The sequence below is a fragment of the Grammomys surdaster genome, unplaced genomic scaffold (assembly GCF_004785775.1).
Source record: "Grammomys surdaster isolate TR1022 unplaced genomic scaffold, NIH_TR_1.0 174, whole genome shotgun sequence".
In the NCBI taxonomy this organism is placed as follows: domain Eukaryota; kingdom Metazoa; phylum Chordata; class Mammalia; order Rodentia; family Muridae; genus Grammomys; species Grammomys surdaster.
Genome location: NW_021604622.1, coordinates 2,916,630 through 2,941,978, shown reverse-complemented (window position 1 = coordinate 2,941,978; position 25,349 = coordinate 2,916,630). Strand labels below are relative to the sequence as shown.

General features: G+C 42.4%; 1 protein-coding gene across 1 annotated transcript in view; it reads right to left on the bottom strand.

Moving 5' to 3' along the window:
- Positions 1-2,398, bottom strand: part of Lifr (LIF receptor subunit alpha) — a 58,186-nt gene extending 55,788 nt beyond the window's left edge. The window contains exon 1 of the mRNA XM_028767582.1: positions 2,337-2,398. The gene's annotated coding sequence lies outside the window, so the exon portion shown is untranslated. The remainder of the gene's footprint in view (positions 1-2,336) is intronic.
- Positions 2,399-25,349: the final 22,951 nt, after the last annotated feature.

The window sequence follows — 25,349 nt, the reverse complement described above, 5'->3', positions numbered from 1 at the left end:
TGGTGACCAATCACAGAAAGCACAGACTTTATCCTAATGACAAGCAAATTTTCTGGAACACACACACACAAAAAAAACCTGTCCTGTCTTCAATTTAATAAAAGGTATAAGCCTTCACTGCATATTCAAAGATATTTCTTTTAAAGACAGGGTCTCATAATATACCCCTGGCTTGGCACTCAGTACGTAACCTAGGCTAGCATAGAACTCAGAGATCCACCCACCTCTGCCTCAGGGGTGATGGGATGAAAGGCTCCACACAGGGCCTGGTGGATTATTCTTATAATTGCACATTTGTTACTTTGTGTTGTCATTAGGGGGATGGCTTTCGGTCCTGGCCATCATAGCTCACATTTCACAGCAAAGATGCCACAAATCCCCACGGGTCACTTAGGAGTCATTAAAGTAGAGGATGTGCACTGGGCAGAGCAGGCCTCCACTTCCTGCAATGGGAAGACGGATCTTTGGGCCCAGGGAATAACTTAAAAGCCTCCAAAAAAAAAAAGTGCTTTACAATAATCTCACAGCAAGATATCAGAAAGAATATATATACCTATCAAGAAAGAGAAGCTTAAGTAAGGTTCATCCTTAATGGAGTTCTCAAATGCTGTGTCAGAGGCAGAGGGAGGCGGCTCCCTGGGGGGCTGGGGGGGGGCTGGAGACTGTCAGGACTCAGGACTTCCTGGAGAGGCGAAGAAGCTGGTGCAGAACAGTGCATGCGAGTATCCCAGTCAGTAGGAAGACAAAAATAGTGGAAAATGTTACCATGCATTGGGCTACATCCAGAGAGAGACAAGAGCCAGTAAGCTGGTGCTTACTGATGCTACAGGGGCGTGGTGGGAGAGAGATGTGCCCTTTACTCTGAACTACCTACTGAATCTTCTCTAATGCGAGGAGGCGTCCCACAAATTAATACGGTAACATCTTCACACGATCATGTATACTATTTCCGACACCGTCCTCAAAAAAAAAAAAAATGAGTCTTCAGTAGCAAAAGTTTTAAGACCTCAGGAAATTTTCATTTGGTTCTTTAACCACAGTCCCCGAGTCTCATCTCCCAGAGGAGATGCCAAGTCTCCACTAACTGGAGCAGAGCAGCTTGTGATCTCACCTATTACCAAGCAAATACACCTCAGTGCAACTCTGGCAGAGCAAATAGCTGCTCTGGCCTCCTTGAAAATACACCTCATGCTGAAACTGACCTTAAGGCTCTTCCAGGATGCCTCCAGATGAATAGTTTCCACCTGGCTGTAAGACAGAAAAGTCAGGGAAAAAAACAAAGAGCACAATCTAGTGTTTTTTTAAAAGCACAGGCTATGCTGAGATTTGCTTCCCCCTGCTAGGCTTACCCTAGGAGCCTCCGTTCCTAGTGGTGACTTCAGATCTGTGTCAAGATAATCCTGTAAGGGGAGGGGACAGCATCCCTTGCAGTAAACAAAAGCTTTAGGTTTTCACTGGTGGGGGGGGGGGGTGCGATGCTTTAAATATAATGTGGGCACCGCTTTTGAACTCCTGACTAACTTAAGTCACATCAACTCTAAGCAAATATTATTTGCTGAATTAAATATGTAAGTGAAGGCATTGGATGGCAAGGTATAAGCTGAAAAAGTTCTGCTGAAAATTATACTCTAAAGACACATAAAGTAAATGCAAAGACTGTATTCCCATATAATTGTCAGTCAATAACAGCGCACAAGTGTCCTATCAGAATCTGACGGCATTAAGCACACCTACGAAAAGCGATGCAAAGATAACACTAGTGTAAATGAAGGACTCATGTTTTGGCAGCTGGAGGTGGGATCCAGAATCACATTACCCAAGCTCCCGTGTAAGTTCACAACACTTGCTGTGCAGTTTTCTGTGCGTCTGGATTCACGAGCCCAGCTTTGTGCTTTAGACAACACACCAGGAAAGCCATCCATCAGGAAGCCTAACTTTGCTCGCCTACATTTTAACTTGGAGTTTAATAAGTTTAGCGCCTTCGGACACAGGCACCTAGAAATACAGACAGGTCAAGTCAAAGGCACCATCAAAACAGAAAGGACGAGAAACTATTTTCCTAAAGCACTGAGGTTTAAGAGCAAGAAACCATCTGGCAGGTCGCAGCTCCGAATGGGGAATTAAAGGTCCTGCCCATCCCCCTGGTAACCTCTGGCCTCAGAACTCACTGCCCTTCGCGCCGCACAAGTTTCGCGCGGTGCAGCCCGCGTGGGCGCGGACTCCAAGGTTGACCCTCGGCTGGCACGGACGGCGCGAGCCCGAGCGGCGCTGCCCCAGAGCCGGGGACGCGCCCCCCGCACGCGCTCCGGGCTGCCGCGCCGCGCCCCCGCACTCACCGGCCGCTCCCGCGCCGCTATCTTGCCATCCCAGTCGGCCGCCGCCCCGGGGCAGCCCGGACCCTGCAGCCAGGGACTGCAGTCGCGAAGGAACAGTCGGGCAGCAGCCGCCGTCCTAGCGCCCCTGTCCCCTTGCAGACCGGCTTCAGCGGCCACCGATGACGGGCCGCCGCTGCCTTCTCACAACCCCGCGAGCCACCGCAGCGCCAGGCGACGATAACGGCCGCGGCTACAGCCGAGACGCTCCGGCGCGGACTGCGCGCCCGGAGGCGGCGCCTGCAAGGAGCTTGGCGGGGGGCGCAGCACCCAGGCCCCGCCCAGGCCCCGCCCCGCGCGCCCCCGTAGCCCTCCCCCCGCCGGCCCCGCCGCGCGCACGGGGGCGCGGGCCCGCGAGGGTGCGCGTGAGTCGGAGCCGCTCGGTCGCGCGCGGGCCCGGCGCCCAGGGAGGTGCCTCTGCCGAGACTCGGGTCGCGCGGCCAAGCCTCGCAAGGTCACCGAGCGGCGGGCGAGAGCGCGGCGGCCCTGCCGGTGCAAAGCCTCTGGAAAGGCCAGCCCAGGCGGCCCTGCGGGAAGCAGCGCGGCTCCCAAACTGCTGTCAACTGCGCTTTGCAAGCCTTGCATTGAAAAAGGAAACTGGTCTCTCCGAAAAGGCACACGGAAGCCTGTTTGCTTAGATTTTTTTTTTCCCCGATTTTGTGAATTGCCTAAACTGCCCCAAGGCCGAAACGCTGTCACTCAGTTCCCCTACGTTCTTGGTGAGGGGACCTCTCAGCTCCTGAGGGCTTGCGGGGGCATCTGAGAACATCCTGGAGCCATCTAGTCGTGCCTCCGAGGCGTGGTGGGCTTATTTGTGCAGAGAAGAAACGGATCCCTTAACGGGGTGAGATTTTTTTTTTCCTCCGTGCATTGTTCCCATTTCCGCAGTTTCACTTGGCCTCGGTGTTCCTCCAGAGTAATGCACCAAATGAAATTGGTAGGAGTGTTTTATGGCGCAGAGTCGTGGTTTGAAGATGTTTACGCTCTGTGCCGGACGCGTTTGATGGTGTTCTCTTTAGCACAATTAATTCTGCAAAGTTCAGAAATGTGCCAGACAGAGCCACTGGCACGCAGTCACATGGCTGTGCAGACACACCTTCCATAGGGAGCTGCTTGTTTGTTTTCAGCTGTGATTTTTCTGGTGCGCCAAGGCCAAGGAGTTTGTGAGAGACCTTTGACTGAAATTCTAGACTTTAGAATCTACAGCAGTTTGCAAATTGTCAGGATGAAGCTTAGTTTCTAAAATAAATATCCCCCCCATTAATAATGTAACTCCAAAATGAGCAACAAGACACCTGAACATATACTGCGTGAAAAATAAATTCTTAATACTATCTTTCAAAATTAAGCCACTAAGGGTATCTGAGTGGCCAACTGCATTAAAGTGTATATTAAAATGTATATTTCCAACACTAAGTGCCTCCTGCTGTCCTTATGGCTGTTTCCGGGCTGTGTGCTGAACCCTCCCCCATTTAAGTTGGACCATATTGCTTTTTCTTTATCCTCATTCCTTCCCACAGCTTGAGAAATTTATTTATTCATATTGAAGAATTCTGTCTTTTCCATTAGACACAGCACCTATGGCTCAGAGAACTTTCAGGAGCCAACAAAAGTATTTTCATTTGTTTTCAAGTCAGAAGAAAAAAACAGATTCAAGTGTTTCAATATAGATTACTATTGCTGTTTTTGTACCTAAGGTAAACAAAATAAGAATGTTTAAGTTTAATAACTAAAGAGACTCAAACATATCAAGAGTCCATGAAAATCATGGCACGGCCTTGTTGCCAGGACCTAGCATCCTTTTTCATGGAAAAAAAAAATTAAACCTCAGACAAGACAACAAGATTTTCACCTTGCGTAGAATGCTGACATAGAACGCTGACCTCGGTGGCCTTGCTCTCTTGACATGCATTTGCTACTTGATCCTCATAGCACACCTGTGAACTGGGTTCTGTTCCCACATGTAGGAGCAGATGCAAGTTTCGTGGGGCCTGAAATTTATGCAGTTTGGGTGGCCCTCTTAAAAGAAAAAAAACAAAACAAATGAGAATATCTAACATGGTCCAGCACCACTCAGCGCCCGGTAGAACAAAGAGGCAGAGCAGCTGGAAAGAGACCTCTGTCTCAGGCATAGTGGTTAAGTTACCTTACGTTTACAAATTGTACAAGCACATGATCATATAAACACATTGCCTAGGTGTTCTTCTATGGGGACAGAGAAAAGCTACCTGGAAAAAAAGCTCACGCATCACAGAAAAACCTACTTCTTTCACAGGAAAGAGCTTGGGAAGTTGTCACAACTTGTTGGGTTCCGTAATACCTCCTTTACACTGTCGAATGGTTAGAAGAGATGCAGTATGCACACTTCTCCACACAAAATAGATAGTATTTGTTAGAAAGAAACCAATTTTAAAATAACATTAGCAATATTGGATGGGACTGGTCCATAATTCACGTGAAGGTATCTGCTAAGACTCTTCAATCAGTGATGGCCAGAGTAAATTCTTTTGATCCTCTTGTGTAAAAAAAAAAAAAAAAAAAAAAAAATGTAAATTAACCAGTATGGATTCCTAAAGGAGTTACAGATCAATTGCCAGTGCTGTGGATGAAGCCCATTTCTGTCTACCTTTTCTGGAGCCAGTGCATTCTTAAATATCATGCTATGTAGTGTCTTCAAATTGCATTTTCGTGAGATGCTATAATGTTTGTTTGCTATTTAAATTGCATAATACAACAAGCCTGACACATCTTCATAAACGTCCGTCAGATAAATAATGACATCGAGATAATAAATAGCAGAATTAGAGGTAAACATGTCAGTTATTTGACGAGCTGAAATGGAGTAGGCATCGAGGCAGTGAGATACCAAAGTGTAACACTCGATGGTTTCTTCTCATTTCATTACTTTGTGTTAAAGACTCATAGTCTTCTGCCCAGCAATTGGCTAGTCTCCCTGCCTTGTGTTTTATTTATTCCTCCTCTTCCTCCTCTTCTTCTTTCTCTTCCTCCTCCTCTTCTTCCTCCTCTACTCTTCTCTATAGGATTTTTTTTTTAAATCATGATGATAACCCATAATAAACATCCTGGGATTAAAAGGCTTTGTCCTTCTCAGGAAAAAAAAAAAAAAAGCAGCAGTAAAACTGAGAAGACGGGAGGTTTGTTTTTGAATCTCAGCATCTTGGCCCTTCAGACAGCTGCTCTTGATGAATGACCTCATATGTATAGAACTTGTCACTCAGCAAGACAAGAAAGGTATGCTGTATTCCTGGAAGAAAATGCTGGAACCAGATAAGAATCTACTAATGAAGCACAGTTATTCACTGGCAAATGGGTGAAACGGGCGAAACCCCTCCTCATTTTAAGCTGATGAATGTAGATTTAAATTGGTTTATTTCAGAGCACAGTTTTGGACAAGATTCAAAGCTTTAATTAGATTCCTGTAAGAAGACATATAAGGCTAATCAGCTCATTTGCTCTAGATTTGATATTCTTTCCCCAAAGTGATTTGGACTGCTATTTAAGGGACATGTTTTTTTTTTAAAAAAAAAACAAAACAAAAAACACGATAAACACCATGAAACTAAGTATCTTCCCAGAATCCTGTCTAAAATATATTCTCTTTCAGATAAAATGATTTCCGGAGTATCACATAAAATATGTGGGTAACTCATTACATCTCTAGCATGGCACTGACCGAAATGCATTTTGTTTGTCTTCTGATTATTTGTACTGTGCTTTCTTCCAAAAAGGAGTTTACATGGAAAGACAAACATTAATAATAATAATCCACCTGGGTGAGGCTAATAATTGGATATAAATACCAAATTAAACTCCAAGCTTCCCCCTAACCATGAAGTCGGGGAAGTGGGTGTTCCTATAACTGTCACTGTCTAGTACAGAAAAATCAGTCTCATTCAGGGGAAAGTTATTCTTGGGCCACAGTCTGTAAGGAACCTCATCAAAGGAGTATTTATATGAGGAATATACAGAAGTCTAAGGTAAGAGAGAGTCCTCAACCCAGAATTTTGGGCCAATGTTTTATACAAGCAGAATGCGCGCACACACACAAACACACACACACACACAGATATTTTGCTAAAGAGCTTGAGAATTGCTATTGTTGAAAGTCAGAGTTTTGTTTTGTTTTCTCACTGGCCACTGAAACCCAACTAAATGCAGCATCAAGTCTTTTTGCCCAGTCTCCTTCTCTGAAATGGAAGTAACTAAAAGCAATGAGCTTTGGAGGGTTGTGGGGGAGAAAGCACTCAAGTGACTTCATTGCTCTAAAACCACACATCGATGTGTCGATTTTGCTATAGTTTCCTTACCAGGTGTTTTTATTTTCCTACCCACAATGCATTGCCTTTAGTGCACACCGCGGCATCGTCCTTTGGTGAAGATGCATGGCATATCTGCATCATACACAAGTGATATATACATGCTACGAATCGCAGCATCATTTTCCTTTTAGATTAACGCACCATCTGAACGCAGAGGGGCTAGGTGGAGTAGTGGTTAGAACAGCCAGCTGTCCAGAGAGGGCAAAGCCTGAGGGTACGTGAGGCCTGAGTGGGTATGGCTGAGATACCTACAGAATATTCTTCCTACACTTCCTCTTACTGTTTGCTATCACCTGGAGGCACCTAGAGACCAGTCTAGTAGGTCAAGCATTTAAACTGGGGAAAGTTAACTGCCTCAGGTTGTTAAAGCTAAGTTCCTGAGCCAGAAGCCTAAGCTTAAGATTCATTGGGGAAAAACAGCAAGCTGAGGAAGCCTGTGAAAGGAAAGCAGGATAACCTTGGGGAATAAACCCTTCCTGTCTTTCCTCATCCTTTCTTCCTTTCCTCCAGGGTTCCGGTCTGATTGGAATCTTCGTTTCACATCCTTCCTGTTCTTCTTAACAATCTTGATTTCTGACCTACCTCTACAGCTGCTTCCTTCCTTCCTTCCTACCTTCCTACCTTCCTTCCTTCCTTCCTTCCTTCCTTCCTTCCTTCCTTCCTTTCTTTCTTTTCTTCCTCCCTCTCTTTCTCCTCTTCCTCCTCCTCCTCCTCTTCCTCCTCCTCCTGTTGTCTCCATACCTGCCTCACTCTTACTCCACGTCTTCCTCCCTCCCTTCCGCATGGCCCTCCTCCTCCTCATTTACCAAGCACTTCTCTGTTCCTCTCGTCTCCCTCCCCCTTCATATGTATCTGTTACCAGTGTCATTTCAGGGCAAAGCACAGAATGAAAATGGATGCTTTCTTACTTCTTACATCAATCATACACTCAGAGTCCTGTGCTAATATTCTCAGCTGAGCTAATGGATCCCACAAAAGAGCAATTTGCTCCATTCTCGGTGGTTATATTAAGTCCATTATTTAATTTATTCCTACAGCTAACTGCACTTAGTGCCTTGCCAGAGCCTCTCTCTTACAGATGGAGCAAAAGCCAGAAGATTAAAGGATCGAGCTGAGGTCCAGCAAAAGGTAGTGGGGGTTGATACAAAAACCTGACCCAAATTCCTTAAATCCCTGAATATATTATTCTAACTAATACACTTAATTCACAGACTTCACCATTCTGTGTAAAACCAAGCACAGCAGTAAGAAAGTGAGCTTTTGTTTGCAGTTTCTGACTGTGAAGACTTTTCAGTGGTTACACATTTGCCAGCAGGCGTGACTCAAGGTCACTGAAACACTGGGTGGCTGGAAAATAGGACTGAGTTAAATAATTAATTTAAATAGCAGGGATGTCCCTCAGGATTTCTTCAGGTACCTAATCTAGTACACCGCCTGGTCCCCTATCGGAAAACAAAAGTGGCCATCACTATGACAGCTCTGGTAAACAGGGACATTTGCGTGGTTGGTTTTCCCACTGGCCCGTAAGGTAACAGAGGTCACTGCTCTCAGAGGAAAAGTCTGTAGCTTGGAATTTCTTTTCTCTGACATGCCCAGGATATTTTGTTTAATCACCAAGTCTTATGCTCAAATTGTGGACCAAGCCTGACTGCGAAATGACCGCCACTAGAATCCACAAGTCTAACCTCATTGGCTTTAATTTAGGAAAGAAAAACAGCTTCGTGGGTGTCCTCAGGGTGAGAGGTCACATTCATGGCTTAGTAACCCGGTATTCTCTTCTTGTTATAGTTTTTGCCAGAGTCACTGTTCTCTTCCTGCAGATGAATAGTCAAGAGCTCAAAGAAATAGATCGACAAAGATTTATACACAGCAATAGAATCCCGATTTAATAATAAATCATCATTATTTACAGTGATTAGGAAGACATTGGCTAAAAGCAGGTCTCAGGCTCCTTGGTCACTGGATCATAATAACAAGCATTTAATAACAGTAATGAGCATTTATATTTACCAGGCACTTGCGGCCTCTTAGGTACCAATTCCCCTCTATAGCTCTGGAGTCAAGTGTAGGAACGGATGTCATCTCTTTTTGGGTTTTGTTTATTTGGGCTTTCTTGGTTGCTGTTGGTGGTGGTGGTGGTGTGGGTGGATGTGGGTGTTTATTTTTATTTTTTACAAAGGTAAAGATGTTCAGTAACTTGCCTAAGACCACATAACCACTGCATTTGGGCCTCTAACTCACTCTCCCAATGCCTTCTGGAGTCTACCCCAGGAGGTAGGGTTGTGGCTGTTATGACAGGCTGCTTGCTCCTCCTAACATGTCTAGCTTCTCCAGGCTCTCACAAAGAGCAACCTATTCAGTTAAAGCCCTGATGTAGTTTGGTTCTAGCTTTCCTGTTCCCAAAGGATATGCTCAGAATTCCTTTCTGTTTCTCTCTAGTCCATGTGTTGGTTACCAGCCTCATTGTTACGGTAGAGCAACCTTAGGAAGAAAAGGTTTGTTTTAGCTCACACTTTGGGGGTAGAGTCCTTAGTGGCGGGGAAATTATGGCAGCAGGAGATCGAGTTTGTCATACTGCATCTGTAGTCAGGATGCTGAGAAGGATGAACGTAGCTACCCAGCTCATTTTCTCCTCTGTATGCAGTGCCAGGACCCAAGGCCACGGAATACCACAGCCTACATTCAGGATGGGTCTTCCCACTTCAGTTAACCAATCTTTCGCTTACAGACATGCCCAGACCATGTCTCCACTGTGGTTCTAGATTCTATCAAGTTGACAATACTAACCATCCACAATCCATTTTGTTCCTTTCCTTGGTCTTCATTAGTAAGAGTCTACTGTTTTCTCTTGTGCATTCCTGCTTCAGGCAGGGGTGTGTGTGTGTGTGTGTGTGTGTGTGTGTGTGTGTGTGTGTGTGAATGTGTGTGTGTGTGTGTGTAGCTCACTGCGCACATGTGAATATATGTTTTTGTGGCTCATGTACATTGTGCAAAGGACAGGGGTCAACCTTGGGTGTTATCGCGTCCACCATAGTTTTGGAAGGCAGGTTTCTCACTGTGATTGTCAATGAGGCTACACAGGTTAACCACTGAGTCCCAGGAATCCTCCTGTCTTGCTTTCTGTGCATAATGGGGGTATTTGAAAGATAAATCCCCCTGGTCTGTCTACGGCTAATGGATTGGAAGCGTGAGTAAGAGACACCACTGCCTGTTGCAGTTGTCTGGGTGAGAGATCTCGCTGGTGTTGATGAGCATCGTTCTAGGGCCCTTGGAGGACCATCACTAGTTAAGGCTGTCCGTCACTTGATGGATTCCCAGCCTAGATGCCTGTTCACCTGGGCTTTAGTTGCTATGGTACATGCTGTAGCTCTTCGTGGGCAGATGGGATTTCTCAAGACATAGTCTCCCAGGCAGAACCTTGTATAGAGATTTTTTAGAAATGTTCCCAGTAGAGTGTGCCATGGAGAAGGGAATGAAATAAGATCTGGCAAAGAAAGGTCATCAACAACCAGCAAGCCTTGAATTTTATAGCTGGGATGACCCCTAGAGCTGTCCTGGGTTGTGATGAAAGGCAGAGTCCTTCATACCCCAAACAGTAATCAATCATCCAGCAAAACCCTCGGAGGATGAAGGCGTGGCCTTGGGTGAAGGGAGTTGACAGCTGAGGGATCTTTGCTGGCAGCCTTCCCGGTGACTTGAATAGTAAGGCCATTATTCTTGAAGGGGAACTCTTGGCACCCATCTCATGGCATCTGCCACACTGCCACTTTTTGAATTTGTCACTAGAGCTATCCTGGTTTCATTTCTCATCCCTCTCACTTAGCCTACTGTCTGATATTCCATCATCAGAGTAACACCCCATGGTCAAAGCCAAGTGGTTCCTTATTGCCTACAGAATTGCAGAAGTGTGTGCTGAGTAATACCACAGCACTCAGAACCTTCTAATAATCACAAACCATCCACCTAATGCCTGTTTTATAATCTGGGCAAGCAAGCTGATTAGCATATCCTAAATTCCACAGTCCAACCTGAGACTCTCTCTTCCTACTTTACTTAGCAAAAGCCTATTCTTTAGGACTAGTTCAAATGCCACCTTCCTCTTTTGCCTCCACTTCTGTTCAGGTCCCCGCTTACATTCTACCCAGAGTGACCCGTTGGTTGGGTAAGATCAGCAGCATGCCAGTGTTATTTAGTCTCCCTTAGTCCCTAATCTCATAGCACACAACAGCCACTTAGGATGTCAGCTTGTCTTGGGTCATCCCAATTTGTTCCAGTCCTAGATGATACCCTGAGGAATGATTGAAAGGAGAGATTCTAGATCCAAACCATTTATATTCAAAATTGGATCCATCCTTTAATAGGTCTAGAACTCTAAGCAAATGATACATGTTACGTTTCGACTCGTTCACCTTTAAGGTTATGGTAATAAGAATAGTTGGTATCAAACGAATTAGCCTAAGTAAATACTAGAGCAGTGGCTTCCCTTCATAAGCATACAGACAAGTGTTGGAGCATGGCTATATATCTAGAGATTACTAAAGGCATAACATTAGTTATATAAAGGGCCTGCCTATGTCACCAACTCCTGTAGTTGCCCATGGTCTCACCCTGAGTGCTGTTGTTACCGAGATTCATGACCTCAATGAAGGGCCCTTTCACAGCTGCTCTGTGGGGAAATCTGTTCACAGAGCTCTTGTTTTTTCTCAGGAACATTCTTTAATGAGTGAAGATATTCTTGCAAAACACTCAGGAATTCTGTCTTTCCTGGGGCCCTTTCAATCTGGACGGAGACCTGGTTTTATAATGAAGATTATGCAGTTTTCCAGTGTGGAAAATTTTTTTTTTGAAAAGCACAAAGCATCATATTTATAAATGAATAGATTCACAGACACTTGCAAACGGAAAACAACCCTAGAGATTTCTTAGTCCAGGGGACAAGAAAACAAGGAGATGAAGTGACTTGCCTAATTCTCACTGACTTATCCAAGTTCTTGAAGGACAAAATTACTCAATCACATTACCCATGTCAGCCAAAAGACGCTATTTCCTTCAGTATGTATAATTTGGACCAAAATAGACCTAACTTGTTAAATCTTGTCAGAACAAAGAAAAAAAGGAATTTTGCTTATGTCTAAGACATTGTTTTCCTTAAAATTTATCATGATTTGGTATAACATTTTCTTTGTCTTATAATTAAATTTTTCATATGAGAACAAATAATTACCACAATTATTTATGCAATTATATTGTTAATAATTTTCTCAAAAGATATTTAATTAAATTATCTTTTATGCGCCACACTGTGAACTAAGACTCGGAAACTTTTTAAATGAATGAGGCCTGGTGCTTTCTGAATGGGCCACATCTATAGACGCTATGTGTCTACCGAGTTGTTCAAGTACAAGTCACTTCAGAACAGGGGTTCAGACTGGGACGTTATCTTCAAAGGATAAGCACTAAATATTGATAGTCACAAAATCAGTGATCAGGTTCAGAGCCTACTGACAGTAGCCAGTTGCCATGACGTGAGGAATGTTCAAAAGAAACAAATAAATAATATGCACCAGGCCTCTTCTCTTTTGCCCTAGGAGTTGAGTTATACATAATTCGTGTCAAATATGAGGCATCATGAGTTTTACGTATTTTATGTATCATAACATAGTATTATGATATAATTTTAATGTATGAGTGGAAATGTTACAATGATTTGTTAGTGTTAGGTGGGGAAAAAATGTCACCAAGATGAAACAACTCTGGAAAGTTTGGAGGTAAATATCACATTAAGATTTCTTTAAGTCTATTTCTTTTCCTGAAAATTTTAACATCTCAAAAGGGAGACAAAGAAGCATTTAGCAAGGTCAAAGTCACTTACCCTTTGCCTGCTAGTGTGTTTCTTTACCTGAAATTTTAACATCTCTAAAGGGAGGTCATAATCACTCATCCTGTGCCTGCAGGGCATTGCCCGAGAATACTTGGGACCAAGTTCATATTCTGTGTCTGTAGTCTATCATAAACAAAGTATCGTTTTATTTAGTAACACATTATTTTATTGCTATAGTTTAAGCCTCCCTTATCTTTTTCTATTATTAAAGAGAATAAATTATTCAAACCATCTATGTAAGACTCTTATCTGTACTCAATAATCATTGTTAAAGTGCCACACAGCATCACTTTCTAAACAGGTCCACTTTTTGCCTTAGGAAACAATTCAGTAGTCTAGATGCTATCAAGATCTGCACAGTTTAGCTTCTGCTTCCTTTCTAACCTCCTCTCCCACCATCCTTGTGTTCTAGCTCTTGATCCACAGCTGGCTTTGCAGTTTGGATTATTTTATTAGTTCACTGGAAGAGAATGGAACCCTAGAGAACAGAGTCATACAGACCAACTCACGAGAGATTAATGCGTAATGCACAATTGATTTATCCATTCAGACTAGCCAGATGTTTGTGTTGTTGGTGACCTTGTTTTGGAAAAGGAGTCATTGAGAATTTGTGAGCTAGAATCTTCGTCCAAGGATAAATCTTGATTATGCTTACTAACTGGGTGATCCTGGGTCAGGCGACCAGAGGACTTTCTGGTGTCTATTCCCCATCAAAAACAAAAAAGCAAAACCTGTGGATAACTTAAGCTTTACGTCTCTGGGTCATTGTAATGACAGTTAAATGAGAGACTATTTAGACCACACTCCAGTGTACAGTCAGCCTTCAGCCAATATTAGCTATTGTTTCTAGAATGGAGACCTACCAAACTAAGTGTAAAGGGAATTAGTGTCAGACATCTTATTTTTCAAGATGTATTAATTGTGTAAGTTCCTGTAGATAGCTCCATCCATTCAATGGTTACACTGAAATAATTTCATATTTTACTGAAGTTTTCCAGTAGTCCTTCAACTTATTATTTGCATATGCAAAAGAATGCATTCGTGGCCATAGAAATGCAAATTCACAAATCAGCCTATATTGTCATGCTTACACAATGCTTTTAACCACTTCCCTAGATTCTCAGGTCATCCCCTTATCTTCTACTTAAAATGCTTACAAAGGAATCAACACAAAGTCCTTTACCTCAGAGCTCCGCCTGTTCCTGCTCTCCAGTCTCCTCCAACTCGGCTTCATACAGTTCCAACCTCTGTCTTCCTTCATTGCTTGCCGCCTCATTTTTGAAACAGGGTCTGTCTTTGAAACCACACCTCACTGCTTCTGCTAAAATGGCCTCAGGAGTCCTCCCTCCCCCCATCTCACCCCCCCCATCTCCATAGCTGTGGGGTTAGAATTGCATGTCACTACATGTGACTATCACACCTCTGTTTCCCCACACATTCTGAACTCATCATCCTGCACAGGATTCGGTCAAGCTGGGACATTTCCTGGAATCCCTCTCCACCTCTCTACTCTTCGTCCTGACTCCAAGAAATTCCTCCCAGATCCCTCAGGCCTTCATCATATTTGGGATCATGTGCTCCTTCTTTACTGTGCTCTTCCTCAGTCAAATCATACTGAAGGACAACAGGACAAGAGCCTTCCTTTCTCTTTTGTTTTCTCCAGGGCCCTCCACATAAGCAGCTTAGTCAATCTATACGTGAATGAGTAGATTTAACCTGCTTAACAGCTTGAGTTTTCCTGTGATGAAAAGTTCAGGCTCTGAGCTGCCAGGTGACACATTCTGTTGCGCAGTCACCTTTGGCAGAGGAAGACTTAAACTCATATCTTCCTAATTCTCAGTATAGGCCTTATATCCCCACCACTATCCCAACACACATAGTAGTTTCTACAACTTACGTGTGTACCTCCCTCATTCTCCTTAGCTTAAACTTCACACAGCTTAAGCTATACCTGTCTCCACCCTCAGTGAGAGCCCTCCCTATCCCTAGCTCTGTAGTTGTCTTTTATTCTTGAACTTATTCGGGCCTTTATTTTCATAATATTTATATACATTGTTTTATTATTACCTATCATTCTGGGTAGTTTAAATCTATCTCTAGATTGCTTATAATGCCTAAGGCAATGTAAATTCTACAAAGATAGTTCCTATTTTATTGTTGTTTAAGTAAAAATAATCAGTAATAAGCATATATATATATATATATATATATATATATATATATATATTCACTACTTCAAAACACAATTTTAGACCCATGAGATGGATCAGTTGGCATATTGAGCTAGAAAACACAAGGTACTCCACACTCTCTTGCGTATCAGCTCTACTTAAACATGCCCTCCAACTACAGGCTCATCCTGTTGCAGGTTCAAGGCCAGCCATGTCCCTAGGAAAAAGGTTACAGCTGGGTTTGAGTGACTTGAAGGACCCAGTGCCATCACTTTCCCCCAGACATTCAGAATAGTAGAACTGAAGGGGAGCTTGGCTAAGTCCCTTTTGTCATCTCTCTGGCCTGATCTTACCTCCTTGCTACTGGGTTTTCACTTCAATGGACACAGAAGTTCTGAGGAACATGAAAGGGGAAGAGATTTGGGGCACACACCCTGACGCTGTTCTCTCAGCTATGCTACACTGTCAACTTCCTCTCGGAGCCTGCTTCCTCTTCTCTACTTTAGGAATATGCTTTCAAGCTTAAGGTTTTGAGTATCAAAGAACCTCTTACTGGCCGATGTCACCATCACCATTACCTCTGACTATTCCTACACTGACCTATGACCTGATCTTTCTGCTTCCACCTGGCTAAGGTACTCGATGAAAACTTGAACAAACGAATGGTAAGTTCTATATGATAGCTCAGGCCTGACAGGCATGCAGCAGGCGGTGGCTGAGCCCAGGACTCCTCTCCTGCCTCCAGCACAAACACAAACATAGTGGTAACCGATTGCCTGAGGATTTAACAACTGTCCTTTCATTTTTAAAGCTTTTAAAAATTATCTATCTATCTATCTATCTATCTATCTATCTATCTATCTATCATCTATCTATCTATCTATCTATCTATCCATCTGTCATCTATCCATCGATATCTATCTATCTATCTATCTATCTATCTATCTATCTATCGTTTTACAACTCTTTTAAGCCCCTATAAGTTCAGTGCCCAAGGTAAGATGCTCCATTCTTATCAGATAATGTCATGATTACAGTTGACTTCCATTGATTACACTTTTTAACTTTTAGAAAAGCTTTTATTAGCTGGGCAGTGGTGACGTATGCCTTTAATCCCAGCACTTGGGAGGCAGAGGCTGGTAGATTTCTGAGTTTGAGGCCAGCCTGGTCTACAGAGTAAGTTCCAGGACAGCCAGGGCTATACAGGGAAACCCTGTCACCAAAAAAACAAAGCAAAAAAAAAAGGCAAAAAAAAAAAGAAAAGTTTTTATTATCATTAAAGGTTCATTACTATTGCTGTTGTTGTTAGTGTGTGTGTGTGTGTGTGTGTGTGTTTTACCTAGGGCCTTGTGCTAGCCAGACAAGTACTCTATTGATGAGCTCAATGACCTCTTTAAAAATAAAAATAAAATTAAAACTTTAAGTACAAAACAATGGGCTTTATTATGGCATTGAAACTATCATTATATTATTATTATTATTATTATTATTATTGTTGTTGTTGTTGTTATTATTTTCACATTTATTTACTTGTGAAGGGAGAAGTACAAGTATGCTAGAGGAAACGTGGATATTTGAGGACAACTTAACTTTCAGGAGTCAGTTTTCTCCTTCCACTGTGTGGGTCCTGGAGTTCAAACTCAGGTTGTCAGGTTTGGCAACAAGTGCCTTAACCTGCTGTAAGTTTCACTAGCCCTCATTATGACATTTAATATATACATATATGATACATACACACACACATATAACACACACATATATATATAAACTTTTGCTCACAAGGCTGACTACCTACTCCTTCCTACGACTCCATAGCCACAGGCAGTCTATGTACCCAGACATTCATTGGCCTAGAATTATCTAGGGTTCCTGGTGCTGATTGGATGTATTGGAATGCTGCTCACCTACGCCATAGTGCACAATTGTTGATAACCTTTGCTGTCTTTCCCCACTCCCTCCTGGCCGGCACACCACCATCCAACCTCCTCTTTTATGTAGAGCAGTACCTCCACACAGCTTCTCCCCAGTGGCAAGGGTCCCAGGATCTCTAGTTCTAACAGGATGAGTCTACATCCCTATCTCTACTACTGCCTTCTGTCAAAGCCTTGGGAAGGGCAAAAATGCTTGTGCTCTTTTTGTCTACAAAGAAAACTGAAATTACATCAGCCATATTTTTCGATGCAGGGCTTGTTTGAATTTTCTTGCTTCCACTTGACTGTAATGTGAGCCAGCACTCGGAGCCATAGAAACAGGACACCATTCAGTAAGCAAACAGCCGTAAGTGCCAAGCATGACGTGCAGCACAGCCTCCAGTGAAGGCTGTCCAGGTTGGCCATCATTTTTAATACATTGACGTGACATCAGACAGCTTTTTTTGGCAAGTACCACAACATCACCCTGTTGACAGAGACTTACCTGGATACAATGGTTAGTTGTCTCTGATAAGAAAAATCAAATAACCAATAACGTAACTATTTCTACCTGATGTTTTCCTACGTGCCTGTTGAGGGAGGGACTTGAAGTCAAATCCAGATGTAGTTCAAGCTTGCACTTGTGCAAATCAGTAAAGCAGATCTCTGAAAACTCCGTCTTTAACTAGAGATGGATCTCTAGAGATGGATCTCTGGGTAGAGTCCAGAAGTGCTTCGGTAACCTCAGGTGAACTACAATGCATTTGTCTGACAAAACTGAAGCTCATTCTGCAGGCTGTTAGGGGAATCGGTGATTTGAACTGACGCTGATGATATAAACAGACACTTGAGGCTATGAGAGTTTTCTGAAAAGCTCGAAGCATTCAAAAATTCCAGTTGAAAAGACTATTGTGATTTCGCTTGTGAACATCTAGCCGTGGTAACCAGCCAGCTCTCTCACCTTCCTCTCTTTTCTTCTAATTCTGACCTCTACAAGTTTTGTTTTGTTTTCTAAGCTAAAGCAAGCAAGCAAGCAAGCAAACAATAGAAAGAGTCTATCATTGTTGAACCCCTCACATGTCTGAAAGAGTCCACTATTGATGACCCTCTCACATCTCTGAAAAGTTTCTAGTGCATGATGGTAGAAATCTTTTCAAACTTCCACAGAACCAATAGGCTGGAGGAGGCCACAACAGAATTGTCTGGCTTCTTAGTTTCCTCTATGCTGGAAAGTTTTATGTCAACTTGACACAAGCTAAAGTTAACTGAGAGGAGAGAACCTCAACTGAGAAAATACCTCCTTAAGATAGGCTTTAAGCAAGCCTGTAAGGACATTTTCTTAAGTAATAATTTATGGGGAAGGCTCAGCCCATTGTAGGTGCTGCCATCCCTGGGCTGGTAGGCCTGGATGTTAAAAGAAAGCAGACTGAGCAAACCAGGAAAACAAGCCAGTAAGCAGCATCCATCCATGGCTTCTGTATCAGCTCCTGCCTCCAGGTTCCTGCCCTGTCTGAGTTTCTGTTCTGACTCTCTTTCAGTGATGAACTACAATCCCCATCTTGCTTTTTGGTTATGGTATTTCATTGCAACAACAGAAATCCTAACCAAGTCACTCTGTAATGCTTTCTTCACTGATCTGGACATGAGATAAATGCTTGTGACAGTACCAATCTTACAGAGGGAAAAATGGGAAAGGGCAAAGTTGGGTTTTGTTTTTGTTTTGTTTTTATGTGCATGGTCACACAAGTTGTTTACGGACTGTATATACCAGAGTTATTTTTCTGGACATTCATTTGTTGAAAAGTAAGTTCCAACCACAATTAAGGAGGTTCCCCCCGCCCAATCTGCTTTTATACCATTTTAATTACATACAAGTATTAAGGCCAGTTCTAGATTGAGTGACTAGCAATACAATAGATGAGGAAGGTTCAACATATAGCTAAATAAACCACAGTTGTGTTCCACTTTATCTTTTGACAAACATAGGCAGCTATTATACTTAGATTTAAAAAGAGGAAATCACACTGTTTTCCAAGAGAACTGTACTAATTTATGTTCTTATCAAAACAATGTACAAAGGTTCCTCTTTCTCTGAGTCTTAGGCAGTGTCTCCTGTCATTAAACTCACTACTTAGCTGTAGGGATTTGAATAAGAATGACCTACAATGGGCTCATGTATTTGAATGCTGTTCCTCAGTTAGTGGAATTGTTTGGGCAAGATTAGAAGGTGTGGCCTTGTTGGAGAAGGTGTCATGCCATTTCCAGTTAGCTTTCTTTCTCTGCTTCATGCTTTTGGGGCAAGATGTAAGTTCTTTGCTCCTACTCCAATGCTATGCCTGCTTGCCTGCCTGCTACTCCAGGCATGATAGTCAAGAACTCACCCTCTGAATCTGCTACAAAATCACAAGCTTTCTTTTGAAAGTTACCTTGGTCATGGTGATTAGTCCAGGCATCAGAAAAGTAACTAAGAAAGTAGCCATGGCTATCCTAGAATTCTCAGTGTCTGGACTCACCAAATGCTGGAATGAGACGCTATATCACTGGGGTTTTAATTTCCATTTCTTCCCTGTTTGTTTACAAAAAGACTATTTTACCTTTTTAAAATGTATTTTCCTTATTTATTTTTTCGTGTGTGTATGTGTGTGTGTGTGTGTGTGTGTCCAGGATAACTGGCCCATGAGCTTCTGGATAGTTCTCCCATTTCCACCTGCCTCCACTCTCACCATAAGAATGCTGGAAATACATATGAGAGCCATCATAACCAACTGTTCATATAAGTTCAGGGGCTTGAACTCTAGTCGTCAGGCTGTGTAGCAAGCCCAGTGAGCCTTCTCTCAGGTCCACAGTCTACGGTTTGTTGATGACTGGTGATGTTGAAAGTTTATTTTCATATACTTGGACATTGTTCTGTATATTTTAAGAAATATTTGTTTAGATCATTTGTCTCATTTTTTTAAAAGAAAGGACAAACTATACACATATATAGAACTACCACTGTATCAATTAAACCTTTGAAAATACTTTCAGAAAAAAAAATCTTTTAAAAAAAATCTCATTTTGTGAAATTTCCCAAATTGTTGATAAAATTCCTCAAATATCTAGATCTTGATAGAGCCTCAAGTTGCATCAACAATGATCCCAGGGTAAAATCTCAACACACATCACGCTGCTCATTAATTAATTAACCACTAATTAGTAGACTAATTTACTTGTCCCCATTTACCCTAAATTTGTTCCACTGTGACACATGAGAGAAGCATGAGCTACAGATGGAAAGGATGGGCAAAATTAAAAATGATTTTTTCTAAGGACACAAGGTATAGATAGAGATTCTTAGTGTAAAGCAGGAAAGTCAATAGAAACCATAATGAAGACTGGTCTGTCTTTCTTAGTAGTATTTTTATAACTCTTGGTGTCAGCTAGCTCTGATTCTGGCTTTTAGTAATGGCTTTATAAGGACAAGAAGTTGCCAGCGTGTTTCTCCTTAGCGTTTATACATCTGCAGAAAATCTGGCTTCCATACAAACCAGTCGCTCTGAGTCTAAAGCAAGGTCGATATGTATGCATCCAACTCATCTGCTGAGAAAATTATCAGCAACCATGGAGTAGGAGATACAGCTTCGTATGGCTGTGATGCGACGGAACTGCAGTCTTTAGTATTGCAACGTGACGGAAATGCAGTCTTTAGTATTACATTTTTTTCTGCCATTTTTCCAGAAAAGGAGACCAATCTCTTTCTTTTCTCTTTTATTTTCTTCTTCCTGTTTCTTTTTTTGAGCTTATAATACAATTGCATCATTTCTGTCTTCCCCTTTCTTCTCACTAAACCCTCTCATATGTCCCTCTGTGGTCTTTTGCAAATTTATGGCTTCTTTTATCATTCATTACTGTTAATTGTATATATATACACATAAATACATACATATATATACACATATGTACATATATACATTATACATATGCACATACATGTATATATTGCTAGCTATAATGCACTTAGTCTGTATAACATTTCCCATACATATTGCCAAAGTGGATGAAGGAAAGCCCACAAGGCCTCAGCCCCACACAAAGAACTAAAGTAAACTAAGGAATGCTGAGAGCAGAAATGGATTTTCTAGGAAAGAGAACACAAATTGGTTATCCAGTACCAGATGGTCAGCCCAGAAAACATGCAGGTGAGATCATTCTCTTACTTCAAGTAATTTGAAATAACATTAAAATTTTATCTTAGGAGGAATATTTCTTGAGAAAACAGTATATGAGCTTCCTTTTTCTCTCACATTGTTGGTCTAGATAGACAGCGTGTGTGCCATCAAGTCTATAATAAGAACACAAGTTACTTTCCTCTCTTACCTCCTACCGTATTCCATCTTCTGTTGCCATGACAACATATTCAAGTTTGGGTAATTGAAAGATTAGAAAGACCAGAGGAATATGAGTTTACTTGACTTGTAATTCTGGAGACTGGAAAGTCTAAGCTAATGAATGGTCCCAGCATTTGCTTGGAATCAGTGAGGTCTTTTGCCCTGTCCCATAGCATACGTGAGGAAGCATGTGAGAGTCAACCTGACAACTTGGTTCCCTCTTCCTCTTATAAAGCCACTAGTACCTCCTGGGGAGACTATCTCCATGGCCTCTTATCCTGATTACTTCCCAAACCTGTGTGTGTGCGTGTATGCGTACATATTCTTTATGTATAGTTTCTTTTTCTTTTTCTTTTCATTTACCTGGGTTTAGTTTCATTCTGTTGCTATGAATAAACGCTCTTGACAAAAGCAACTTAGGGAGGAAAGGGTTTACTTCAGCTTACAAGTTATAGATAGCAAATCATTAAGGAAAATCAAGAGAGGATTTAGAGGCTGTGCTGTTTACTATTCTACATCGCATTACCTCTGACCAAGGAACTCACTTCACTAAGAGGTACAGCAAGAATGATGGAGGGTGATGTTTCTTGATTGGCTTGATGGTCAGCATGTACTCAACTAGCCTTCTTCTACAGATCAGGACCATCTGCCTAGGGATGGTGCTGCCCACAGTGGGTTGGACCCTGCTACATCTATTAATAACGAAGGTAATCCCCAGCAGACATGTCCATAGGACACTTTAATGCCAGCAATTTTTCAATGGAGGTGTCTTCTCTCAGATGTCTCTAGACTATGCCAAGTGAGGTGGAAACTTAAGGGTTTGTTGGAAAATTGGTTGGATGGTGTTTATGCTGGGGCAAATAGGTGAAGGAACACTTCGTTAAAGCGGACACAGGTATGAAAGGCTAAAGCAGACTCATGAAGGAAAGTTACACTGAAGCAGACACAGGAGAGAGGATGTTCTGCTAAAGCGAGCACGTGAAAGGACGTGATGAAAGATACTTTGCTAATGACATACATGTATTGGTCTGCCTTACATCGCATAGTTGAGCTATAGAGAAAAATGTGCCAAAAACCTTCCAGCTAGTGTACTACAGTTTCTTGCTTCAAGACCAGTGCTGAAGCAAGAGCCGTGCTGAGGCATGGCATGTAGAGGACAGGTGATGTCTGGAGGGTATAAATAGGACTCGACAGACAGCAACTGAGAGGGAGCTTGTATTGCTGGTACAGCTAGCTATGCAAAGCTTATAGGTCTCACTGATCTTCATTTCCCTGAGAGAGGCACAGCCTCGAACTTCTGGTGTCTCTGTGGGTCCCTCCTGTGGACTAAAGCTGAGGCTGAGGCCTAGCTGTCTGCTAGGTCATATTGTGGCTGTTGCTTAGCTGACTCTACGGAACCGGACTGCTGGTATATCTGTGAAGTGTTTGCAAGTGGATCAAGCTGCCACTGCCTGCTAACCTGTGAACTAAACGGCTGATTTCCAGACAACACAGACAGGAGTTGCTCCAAAGAACGTTTCTAAACAAGTCCAACCCCCAATCCCCATATCTTTTCTTTTCTACTACCTCTGGTGGGTAGTGAGCTACAAGGAAGGTTAAAGCATTTAAGAACCATCATTAAAGATAAGGTTTGAAAAACCTAAAGTTATAACCAAGTAACAATTAAAGCTAATCATGATACTGTCCTAGTATAAAGAAAGAACATTTCATCATTTAGAAATCTAAGACAGAATGTAAACAGCTCAGGCAATTCAGAGGCTATGTATACTAGCCAATGTTGACTAATGTACTTGTGGCAACAACTGACTCAAAATATTAATAATAGACAACCTCCAATGTTTTTTTCTTAGACATTCCTATTTCCATTGCTAGATGTGCCAGAATTCTGGCTGAAAACAGAACCAAAACTTCTTCCACACATGGCTAGTTTTAGAGCAGAAGATAAAAAGAATAGGTAGCCAATGGGTAGCTTTTGAGGTGTCTACTCAGAAATGGCAAAGGTTGCCTACAGTCACCTTACATTGGCCAAATCAGCCTCATGAGAAGTTTGATAAAGCAAGAGACACTCAATGGTCAGATAAGCATAGGGCCAGTTACTCGTTATATTATCTCTAGAGCTGAGAAGTGTAAACCAGTACAAAAGGCCCTGGTCCTGAATGGAGAAAAGGAAAACTAAGCTTGTTAAACCCCACGTGCCATCTCTGTTTCCATTGGATACTTTCAATCAGCATCTCAACATACCCCAACAATGTGATCTGCTCCATCCAGGGAAGCCTCTGTGTTAGACACAATGCTATGTTCTCCATGAAAATGTGGATATGGAAATCTCCAGTAGAATATCTCATCACAAACTGTAGCTTTCAGTTAACATCTTTAAACAAATAATCAAACAAACAAAATCTAGTATTCCAATAGGTGTTCTTTAAAAAGCCCTGGGAATTCTATGCAAATGTCTTTAATATTATGCTAACTAGTTACAGGTTGTTGAAATTTAATAGTATTAATGGAGAGCTCAGATGAGGTGAATCTAAAAAGCCGGTTCTTCCAGGTAGGTGAGAGTTCCAGAAAAGATTTTACTTTTAAACCCTTTTCATTACTCTGTTTGGAATTAGGCAATTCCTGTAAATTAACGCAGTACACCTTTGTTTCCCCATTTATGGGAAACTTGACTTTGAAATTCACAAGTAACTCTGTAGTTATAAATAGGCACAAAACCCACTGGAGTCTATTGTTGACATCATTGGAGCTTGTAGTCTGCTTTCCCCTCGACCGCGCTCCACTCAAGGACCTCCCCACACCTCTTCGTGTGCATGATGCTTTGAGTGTTTCTGCTGCTGTTTCTTGGTCTTGTTCCAAATTCTCAGTCTCTCAGGCAAAGTTTCCCTGGGTTTTCCTTCTAGATCTCTCTTCAGTAACTTGCTTCTCCAACATCTGCCCCTGATGCTCGAAGGTTACCCTCTGCCTTTGCCATAGTGAGGGAATCTCCACTCTCTGGCCTTCTTCCTCAGCTGGATCTGTCTCCTACTGCTTGTTACTCCTGAGCTATGTGGCCATATTCCAAGGTCACCTTCGTCTGATGCCATACTTTACCTCAGTGTTTCCCAAATGCAATTCTTCCTTCTCCCATTACCATGGTTTTATTAACAAACAGTGCCTCTTAAACAAAAGAATGGTCATTATCTCTAGCCCCACCATGTCTGTCCTTCCTAATGGCCAACATATGTCCATGTCCAGTAGTCTGTGTGATCTTGGAAACATGGGAGCTGACACTTTCTTTCCATCTCCATACATAGTACACAGGTTACAAGGACAGTGTGCTACCCACTTCTTAGCTGTGGCCTAGCTGAGTTAGTGAACATCTAACCAGGTATGGTAATGAACCACCTCTAATTTCAGTACTTGGCAAGAGTATGGTTGAATTAGGATGGCCCTCATAGTCTCATAGCTTTGAGTGCTTAGTCAACAGGAAGTGGCACTATTAGCAAGTATATAACTGGGGCTTTGGGGTTTCAAAACTCAAGCCAGGCCCAGTCTTTCTGCTGCCTGTGGATTCAAGTGTGGAACTCTCAGCTACTGTGTTGGCCTGCACGCCACCATAAGACAATGGACTCTCTACCATAAGACAAATGGACTGAGGTCTCTGACACTGTAAGTCAGCCACAATTAAATGCTTTTCTTTATAACAGTTGCTGTGGTCATAGTGTCTCTCCACAGTAAAGTAACAATGACTAAATCAGAAGGCAGGATTGAGGTCAGCCTGAGGTTATAGAATGAAACCTTGTCTTAAAAAGAATACCTGTCAATTTCTCTGTGCCTCAGTTTCTTCATCTCTTAAGAAATAAGCCACTTGCCCACCAGAACTTGACAAGTCCCTATTGCTCAATATACCACCTATGGTGGTGACAGAACATGGATAAAGTTGATATTGACAAGAAATCTTTTCCCCTACTGGCTAGCCTTTATAGTACTAGAAGATTCTACACAGGCTCCCAGAGTTGGGAGGAAGGGGGCCATGTGCCTTCCCCTGCTGTGAACATTGGGTGCTGAAATAAAGACTGGAGTGGCAAGATATGTCTATAGGGGTAATAGCTGCATGAATCTTACAGAGGTAGCAACTGGTCTCTGATTGAATTTTAGACACACTGTGTGAAAGGAAACACATGGTTGTTTCTCATGGTTGGGGAGCTCAGAGGTCCCAGGAGCAAAACTACTTCTACTATTCTGGTAAATGGGCATAGCATCGAACTGCCCTCTGCATCCTTATCTCTGTATCCTCAGATTAGAGCATCCCTTAGACCTCTTCAGAGG